The sequence below is a fragment of the Hypanus sabinus genome, chromosome 28 (assembly GCF_030144855.1).
Source record: "Hypanus sabinus isolate sHypSab1 chromosome 28, sHypSab1.hap1, whole genome shotgun sequence".
NCBI classification, from domain to species: domain Eukaryota; kingdom Metazoa; phylum Chordata; class Chondrichthyes; order Myliobatiformes; family Dasyatidae; genus Hypanus; species Hypanus sabinus.
The window spans coordinates 27015645-27026123 of NC_082733.1; positions in this window are offsets into that span (position 1 = coordinate 27015645).

The window sequence follows — 10479 nt, forward strand, 5'->3', positions numbered from 1 at the left end:
GGCTCAATTTTGGTTGCTAAGACCAAAGTTGCCAGGAAACAACACCAAGAAAATAACGACAGCTCCTGTCATTGGAAGAAACCTGCCTTTGGGGGTTCATCTCTTCTACTTTGGGCTATTAGTTGCAATGAAAACACACGACTGAAAGATTAATCAGGAAATTAACGCTGAAAAGCATCTCATAAGTTAGAAATGGAACACAGTCCCGCAGTCTATTTCTGGTCTAATTGAAGTTCATTTTCTATTGACTGTTCCCACAAAAAGCCTTGATTCTCTTCAGTTTTTGAGCAAAAACAAAATCTTATTTAATTTGAATGATTTGCCTCAACAGCTGCTTAGAAGTTTCCATGACAACTGGATTTGCTCTAGATTATCCTATCAAAAAAAAATTGCTGCAGTTCAAAAGGCTTTGTGCAGTTACCATGAGTCAGTTCAATGAATTCAGGAGCAAAACAGTTTAATAATTAACAGTATAGGTGAAAACAGGAGCAACTTAATGGAAACAGGATTACAATTAGGACCTTAAATGAAGAAATCTGGGTCAATTGCTGATTCATCATCAACTCATGAACTTCACTCAATGTGAGTATCTTTTATCTGGATTTGGCCTATTATGACATAGAATCATTATTAGGTTCCCGATATTATCATGCTCATCTAACCACTTTCAATTATGGGTTGATAGACACCAAGAAAACATTTCCTACACCTGGTGTTTACTTGGTTATATTTGGAGGGTAAGTACTTAACTGAATTATGTGTGAAGTACCCATTTTTGTGTTTCAACCCTTTCCAAATCTATGGGGTGAGAACTCAGCCAATTGGTAAAATGGTTTATTATTGTCGCATGTGGTGAAAAATTTTGTTTTGATTGTTGTTGATACAGATGGTTTCATCACATCGGTGCATTGAGGTAGACGGTAGGAAAGGCAATAGCAGAATGCAGAATAAAGTGTTACAATTACAGAGAAAGTGCAGTACAGGCAGACAATAAGGTGCAAGGCCGTGACGAGGTAATTTGTGAGGTAAAGAGTCCATCTTCTTGTACAAGGAGACCATTCCATAATGTTCTATAATTCTATCCACTCCATAATGTATTGGTTAGGCACAGGAGTACATTCAACCAGAGACTCATTCCACCGAGATGTAACATTGAGCGCCATAGGAAGTCATTCCTACCTGTGGCCATCAAACTTTACAACTCCTCCCTCGGAGTGTCAGACACCTTGAGCCAATAGGCTGGTCCTGGACTTATTTCCACTTGGCATGATTAACTTATTATTATTTAATTATTTATGGTTTTATATTGTTATATTTCTTCACTATTCTTGGTTGGTGTGGCTGTAACGAAACTCAATTTCCCTCGGGATCAATAAAGTATGTCTGTCTGTCAATAGTCTTATAACAGTGGGATAGAGTGAGGTGATATGTGCTCTTAAGCTTTCATACCTTCTGCTCGATAAAAAGGAGGAGGGAAAGTGAAGAATGTCTGGATTTGGTGGGATCTTTGATTACATTAGCTGCTTTACCAAGGCAGAGAGGGTCCATGAGGGGTGTGTGGGGGCTGTTTATGTGATGTGCTGGGCTGTGTCCGCAACTCTCTGCTGTTTTTTCCAGTCGCCATGTCAAGCCAGAGAATACAAGGAATCTGATAGGAGAGGAGAGTGGACTGCAGGAGAAAGGGAAGGAGGTGGGGTACAAGGGGGAGGTGTTAGGCAGGTGAGAAAAGGTAAGAGGCCAGAGTGAAAAATAGAAAAGAGGGGAGGAGGGATACTTTTTTAATGGAAGGAGAAATCAATATTCATTCATCAGATTGGTGACTACCCAAATGAAATATAAGGTGTTGCTCCTCTACCCTGAGGAGGAAAATAGCAAGGTGATTCCAATGGATTCATGGTTCATTCATAAATCTGATGGAGGAGGGGAAGAAGCTGTTCCCATAACATGGGGTTTGTGTCTTCAGGCTCCTGTACCTCCTGCTGACGGTAGCAATGAGAAGAGGGCCTATTTCCTGGGCTTTAAAGCTAATGCATGCCCAAGACTTTTTTAAAAAAGTTATACATTAAGTAACCAGGAGTCAGCAAGTACATTGGTGATAGAGAGTGGGATGTGATACGAAGTGGGATCCATTTTGAACGACCTCCATGGCAAACAGAGGAGCTGAGGTAGCAAAGGATTAGACAAGAATTGCTAAGTAGTCAAGAGGGAACAGACTGTCCCCAATCTGAGTAGTTGTTGGACACAGTCTAAAGTGCTGTTTGTGAAAGATTCATAATGCTCAGAGAAAGAGGCACCTAAAGCAATAATGACTGCAAGAATACTTAGAGGCAGAGCCACAGCATCTCAAATCGAAAATGAAAATAAGAGAAACATGAACTATGTGCCTGGAGATTCAAACGTAAAGCAGCTTGGCCAGCGTACTGAAGTCTATTGAGTTAGATTCACACAGTTGGACAGTTCCTTATTGTATGAAATCTGAGCAGTAACCATGACAAAATGTGGGAACTAATTTATCTGAGTCTTGGGAGGTAAAAACATCCAGATGAGAGTCTGAGTAAATAAATAGAACACAAAAGATTAAACCTTTCATCTGGGAACTAATGCACAGAATCGTTCCTATAATTGATAACTGCTTTCCCTTTTATTGGAATTACTTTGCAATATCTCTTCAGCTATAATTTTATATCTTTTATACAACCTCTTCTCATAACTATACAAGCCTCCGGGGTTTAAAAGGACTAACAGTTTATGGCAGAGCCATAGAATTTTCAAGCAGAGTAGAAAACCATTTGGCCGATCACATCATTGCTTAATCATTGAGATTAATGGTCAGTTAAGAAGGAACAAATCTGAATCCTGGGGATTTTCTTCCATTATTCTCAGATTTCGGGAGACACTCGGAAGAAAATGTATTGCCCAACCCTAACTGCCCTTGAGAAGGTCATGGTACATCTCCCACGACGCTGTCAGGGCGGGAGTTCCCGGATTCAAACCCAGCGATGAGCTAAGTTGGTACAATGTGCGATTTGATGGGGAACCTGTGAGCAATGAAGCCTTGTGTCTGTTGTCCCAGTTCTACTGAGGATCATCGAGGATGTGGACTGAAGGAGGGTGATAATAAGAAGTTTGCACGTTCTTCCCTTGAGCACATGGCTTTCCTCTGGGTGCTGTGCTTTCCTCCCACAGCCCAAAGATGTACAGATCAGTAGAATGATAGGCCATTGTAAATTGTCCTGTAGTTAGGCTAGGGTTAAATAGTTGGATTGCGGGGCGGTGTGGCACATGGGGCTGGAGGACCTGTTCCATGCTGTATCTCCAAATAAACAAACAAACAAACAAATAAATAGATGGATTCATAAATATATATGTAAATAGATAAATAAATGATAACAGCTTTTCATGCAGCTGATGTAGTTCAAAGTATTACAATGAGATAAGTTGCAAACACGAAAGCAGAAGAAAAAAAAGTTAAAAGCAAGGTTAAATAAACAGGTTTTGAGCTGCCATTTTAAAGTGCCAGCTGAGTCTGCATCCCTCACAGTTCTAGGTATTGAATTCCACAGTTCAGGAGCTGACCTCCCAGTTATCTTTTGAGGGAGATTGTCGGTGCACAGATGTTGTCCACACTGTAGGTTGTAGACAGCATACACTGCAGCCTGGTGGACTGGTGGTGGAAACTGTGTGTTTAGAATATTAGTCTGGTACAAATCAAACAGGCTACTTTGCTCTAAATGGTCTTGAATTCTTTGGGTGTCGTTGGATCTGTTCTCAGCTAGGCAAGCAGAGAATATTCCATTATACTTCTTGACCTGTGCTTTGTAGATGGTCAGAAGGTCTTTTGCAAAAGCCTTTGACAACTGTTCATTTAACAGACCCAGCTGAGTTCTGGAGAACCTTGGATCGCTGGAGGGTTGGTTATCAGGAACTTGGCCACACCATTGAATGCCACTGCAGGTGGTCACTGCTGGCACTGTGCACATGAATACTATGTGTCGCTTATCAACCAAATTCTCCATGCACACAGTCATGGACTACCTAATCCTTTGAAGAATTTTGCATTGAGCAGACATCTGTGAAGTTCCCCTCTTCTGATCATATAGAATTCAAAGTCAGAGCAAAATGTATCATCAAAGTATGTGTATGTTACCATTTACTACCCTGTGATTAATTTTCTTACAGGTGTTAAATGGGGCAGGTCCAACTCACTGCAAGTTGTTTGAGCAGATTTCCTAGGAATTCTTGCAACTTTGAATTTCTTTAGTGTTTTCCATGAGGAGTGTGATGTTGCAGTAAAAGTGCTGTGGTCAATTACAACGGATACACAGTCTTTTTCTAGGGCTGGGGAATCAAAAATTATAGAGCACAGTTTTACAGGCAGAGGGGAATAATGTACTATGGACCTGAGGGGCAAGCTTTACACACAGCAAGTGGCAGCTACAATGACAATGTTTGGATTAGACAATAGACAATAGACAGTAGGTGCAGGAGTAGGCCATTCGGCCCTTCTAGCCAGCACCGCTATTCACTGTGATCATGGCTGATCATACACAATCAGTACCCTGTTCCTGCCCTCTCCCCATATCCCTTGACCCCGCTATCTATAAGAGCTCTATCTAACTCTCTCTTGAATGCATCCAGAGACTTGGTCTCCACTGCCTTCTGGGGCAGAGCATTCCACATATCCACCACTCTCTGGGTGAAAAAGTTTTTCCTCATCTCTGTTCTAAATGGCCTCCCCCTTATTCTTAAACTGTGGCCTCTAATTCTGGACTCACCCATCAGCGGGAACGTGCTTCCTGCCTCCAGTGTGTCCAATCCCTTAATAATCTTATATGTTTCAATCAGATCCCCTCTCATCCTTCTAAATTCCAGTGTATACAAGCCCAGTCGCTCCAATCTTTCAACATATGACAGTCCCACCATTCCGGGAATTAACCTTGTGAGCCTACACTGCCCTCCCTCAATAGCAAGAACGTCCTTCCTCAAATTTGGAGACCAAAACTGCACACAATACTCCAGCTGGGGTCTCACCAGAGCCCTGTACAGCTGCAGAAGGATCTCTTTACTCCTATACTCAATTCCTCTTGTTATAGATGTACATAGATGAGAATGATTTAGAGGTACTTAATGGCTGAACATGGGCAAACAGGACTGGCTTGGATGGGTATTGATGGACAAGTTAGAACGAAAGACCTTTTTCAATGCTGCATGATTCTGTGAAGTGTCATGGTTTGTGATTTCCCTTCTCAGTTAGAAAGCTAGAAAGCCGAAAATTGTAGTCGTCTGTGCCAGGTAAGCTACCGGACTACTTGGGGAACTGTTAACTGTTTCCTGTGAAAAGCAGGCCGATATTTCAAATATCTCAGCGTGCAAAACAAAAGTTGAGCATGCACATACGCTAAAAGTAAACTCTGAAATACAACGAATGAAAACGAAGCAGAAAGTACTGAAAACAGAGAACTTCTGTGGAGAGGGAAGGTAATTTAATATTCAGGTCGTTAGTTTCTCATCAAACAGAAAAGTTTAAGTTGTGGAGGAGGGAAGCGTGGCAGCAAAGTGAAAGAGGGGGACTGACAGGTCAAAGGGCAGTTGAGGTCAATGCTACCAGTGGCAGTGAAGCAGGTTGTTAGGGGTGGATGAAAGACAAGATTCTGAGGAAAGTTTTGACTGAAGTATATTGGAGCAGGTAAATAAAATCTGAAAGAATCAAAAATAAAAATAAAAATAAGATCAATTGCACACTGAAATTTGTGCATCAGAGAATGGACTCAGTGGCTGTTTTATTAGGTACACCTGTGCAATTACTCGTTAATGCAAATTTTTGATTAGCTAATCGTGTGGAAGCAAGTCAATGCATAAAAGCATGCAGGTATGGCCAAGGGGTTTAGTTGTTGTTCAGACTGTCAGACTGGGGAGGAAATGTGATCTAAGTGACTTTGACCGTGGAATGATTGTTGGTGCCAGATGGGGTGGCTTGAGTATCTCAGAAACTGCTGATCCCCTGGGATTTTCACACACAACGGTGACAAGACTTTATAGTGAATGGTGCGAGAAACAAAAAAAAATCCAGTGAGCATTAGCTCTGTGTGAGAAAATGCCTTGTTAATGAGAGAGGTCAGACTTGATCAAGCTGAGCAGAAAGGCTCAAATAAGTACGCATTACAACAGAGATGTATGGAAGAACATCTCTGAATGCACAGCATGTCGAATCTTGAAGTGAATTGGCTATAGCAGCAGAAGACCAGGAACATCTGCTCAGTAGCCACTTTACAGGAGCTTCCTAATTAAGTGGCCACTGAGTGTACAGAATATATAATTCACTTAGCTAACTTAAAATTTTAGTTTTATTTTTGAAACAGAGTTTTCTAAGAAACAATAATAAAACTGCAACCTCATGTAATACTTTACGATTAACAGGGTATTTTTGAAAACAAAATTAAATCAGAAGAAAGGATCTAGAGCTTTCCCAGCTTTTCTCGGGCTGCCAGCCACGTCCTGGTGTCAATTTTAACTGATGTTTCAATAACAGACTCCATCATCTTCCTTCACCAGGTGGTCCCAAAAGCCTTTGGCATGGCACAGTAGTTCTGTTCCATCAAAGTCAATCCTGTGGTCATTGTGTATGCAATGTTCTACTACTGGCCAATTTCTCTGGATAGCCCAAACAGATACACCTCCTAAGCTCCTTGATACAGGTTTCCACTGTACATCCCATCTTTTCATAATATGGTGCTCTGCATTCACCGGGAATCCTGTAAACACCATCCATCCTGAGTGCTAAGTCATCTTTGACCCACATAAACTGGATTTTGAGCTTCCTTACTTCACAAATGTGTTATATTCTAATTCAGGCAGTTTTCCCTGGACACCAGTGGAAATATAAACAGCATAGCCCATGTGAGTAAGGATTCAGCCATTGGATGGCCATTTCTGTATTTTCATTTTGAAGCATACAGGCATGCTCTTAACTTCCTACAGTGAAGTTTCTGATCACTTTTTTATTGCCTTCTCAAGATGCCATACAAATGAAAGTTGTTGTTCTCCCATGCCACTTCCAGTAGGCAATATCCAATTCCAGTGATGGATACTCTGAGTAACCATAGTGGAGGGATTGCTGGAATGGGGCAGGGATGATATTGAGAGTAGCAAACAGGTCATGTTCACCATTCCTTTTGTAAATATGCAGAGCAAGAACTTCACCTAACGATGCTTCTCAGTATGAAGTTAAGATTTTGTAGGTCCTCAGATAGGAAAGTACGAAGAAGCTAGTCAAGTACTTGAACTTCTTTTGGGCAATGTTTGAATCAGGGTGGCCTGCAGATAACGAACACTGAGCTGAACTGCACTGAAATATGCCTTTCCATTTTGTGTTTTTATATTCTGTGTTTTCACTTGGTTTCTTTTCTGTTTCCGTTTGCGCAACTGTTTTTGCATGGGGGAAGGGGAGGGGTTTGAGTTTGATGTTTTTCTTTGGGCGGGTTGATTCTTGACTCAACACCTCCCTTTACAAATGAATCATTGACTTCCTGACCAACGGACCACAATCAGCAAGGATAGACAACACCTTGACATGATTATTCTTAATACTGGTGTCCCACAGGCTGTGCCCTCGGTCCCTAAATTTACTCCCCATCTACTCACAAATGCACTTCCAGATTCTGCTTTAACTCAGCTTAATGCTCAAAGTCAACTTATTATCAAAGTACATGTATGTATGTCATCTATACAACCCTGAGATCTATTTTCTTACAGACAATCCCACAAGAGTCACAATAGAATTAATGAAAGACCACACTTAATAGGATGGACAACAACCAACATGCAAACACAAAACAAAAGAATGTGAAAATAAATAAATAGATAGATAGATAGATAGATAAATAAATAGATAAATAAATAAATAAATAAGCAAGCAAGCAACAGATATTGAGAACATGCGATGAAGAGCCCTTAAATGAGAGTTCATGGGTTGTGAGAACAGTTCAGTGATGGGGTGAGTGAAGTTGAGTAAAGTTACCTCCTCTGGTTAAAGAGCCTGATGGTTGAGGTGTAATAATGTCCTTGAACCTGCTGGTGCAGGTCCTGCAGCTCCTGTGCCTTCTGCAAGTCCATCTACAAGCAGATGACAAGAAGAAGATAAAATGCCTAGATTTTTATTTATTTTATTTTTATTTGGAGATACAGCACGGTAACAGAACCTTCTGGCCCTATGATCCTACACTGCCTGATTACACCCATGTGACCGATACATCTACTAAACTGTAATAGCATTATGCCACCTTGCCAACAATGGTGTCATGATAACAACCTTTCCTTCAATGTCAGCAAAGCAAAAGCACTGACCATTGACCTAAGGAAGAACAGCGGCACACGCACTCCTGTTTACATCAATTGAACTTTGGTCAAAAGGGTTAAGAGCCTCAAGTTCCGAGAGGTGAACATTGCCACTGGCATGTCTTGGTCCAACCACATTGATGCCACAGACAAGAAAGCTCACCTGCATCTCCACCTCCTCAGGAGGCTAAAGACACTTTGCATGTTCCCTTGGACCCCGACCATTTTTTTATCACTGCAACATAGAAAGCATCCTATCTGGCCCCTTACCTTTCCTACCCCCGTCTTCAGCTATCACCTTGTCACTATCCTCCTACCCTTTCCCACCGTCCCTTCAACTTTTTATTCTGGCATCTTCTCCCTTCCATTCTAGTCCTCTGGAAGGGTCTCAGCTTGAAACGCTGACTGTACATTCATTTTGATGGATGTTACCTGACCTGCTGAGTTCCTCCGGCGCTCTGGCTCCAGCTTTACGTGTTGCTTTCTCTTTCTCTTTCTCTTTCTCTTTCTGGTAATATTTTTCCCCTCACCCTTCCCTCTTCCATGCTCTGCTGTGGCCTCTTACCTCTTCTCCTCACCTGCCGATCACCTTCCACTAGAGCCTGTCCTTCTTCCCTTTGCCTTTTCCACCTGTGCTTTGATTTCCAGCATCTGCAGAATTTCTCACGTTTCTACCTTACTACTTTTGCTCTCTTTTCACCTTTTAAAAAGAGATAACATAGATTGAATGGATACATTTAAAAATAAAATGATTTTCTTTTTATTGTGTTTAATGCTGTAATTTTTGACATTTCAGTTACATCAAAGGTTGGTGAATGAATCTTTTTGCAGCGATAAGTTTGTTGGTTCAGAGTTTGTGACTGTACTCATTGAGAAACTACCAGCACTCAGTCTCATCAGTGCATAAAAGTGACAGTAACTTCTGGAGAATGGGGAGTTTAATATGGACATCCAGAAATTCATTGCTTCTCCCCAGGGTATTCCATTCTGAAATCCTTCCCTAAATATATCTCAGATATCTTTTAATCAATATCAACTTCAACTGGTTATAAATTGTTACCAGGAAATTAATACACTTGGATTTATGAGATATAGGCACATCGTAATAGTACACAACTCTTCAAATTGAGTTGATATTCAATAAAATCATGGCTGATCCATTTATGGTCCCAACACTATTTTTCAGTTCTTTCTCCTTACCCCCTTGACTCTCCTGCAATTAAAATGTCAGTTAATCCACACATTAAATATAACTAATAAATCTGCCTGGACAATTCTCTGAGGTGGAGAACGCCGGTGATTTTTAATCCACTAAGAGAAAGAATTCCTCATCTTTGGTGACATCTCTTTCTGAAACAAACTTCCACATTCACCCAGTAAGGGAAACATCCTTTCAGTATCTTCCTTACCATCTCAGAATCTTAATATGGTCAGCTCTCACTCTTCTGAATTTGGGGAAGTATAGGCTCAACGCTCAATCTACATTACATATTTCATTCCTTTTAACCAAGGAAATAATCTGGTGAACTATCTCTGCTGTGCCTTCCTTATGAATATATGTCTACTTAAAAATGGAGATCAAAACAGTGCAACTGCTCGAGGTGTGATCTTATCAGTGTCCACAAACATTGCAAAATAATTTCCCGACGTTTAGGTAGGGATCTACAGATCACATTGGAACACTGCATGCTGTTATTTCATTCCAATTTAAAGATAGGGCAACACAAACAAAATGCTGGAGGAGCTCTGCAGGCCAGGCAGCATCTATGGAAAAAAGTACAGTCGACGTTTCGGCCTGAAATGTCGACTCTACTTTTTTCCATAGATGCTGCCCGGACAGCTGAGTTCCTCTAGCGTTTTGTATGTGTTGCTCGGATTTCCAGCATCTGCTGATTTTCTCTTGATTCCAATTTAAAGATTTTTTTTCAGCTACATATATTGAACAAAAATACTTATTCATTTGTGGGATGTGGCCTTTTATTATCCACGCCCAGTTGTACCAAACTGTGGCAAGATTGGTCAGATTCCTGTTACCCATCATCCCAGACTAGGCCAGTATAGCAAACATTCATCCTGTCATCAAGCATCCATCATTGAGGAGCCCCACCATCCAGGCCATGCTCTCTTCTCACTACTACCATCAGG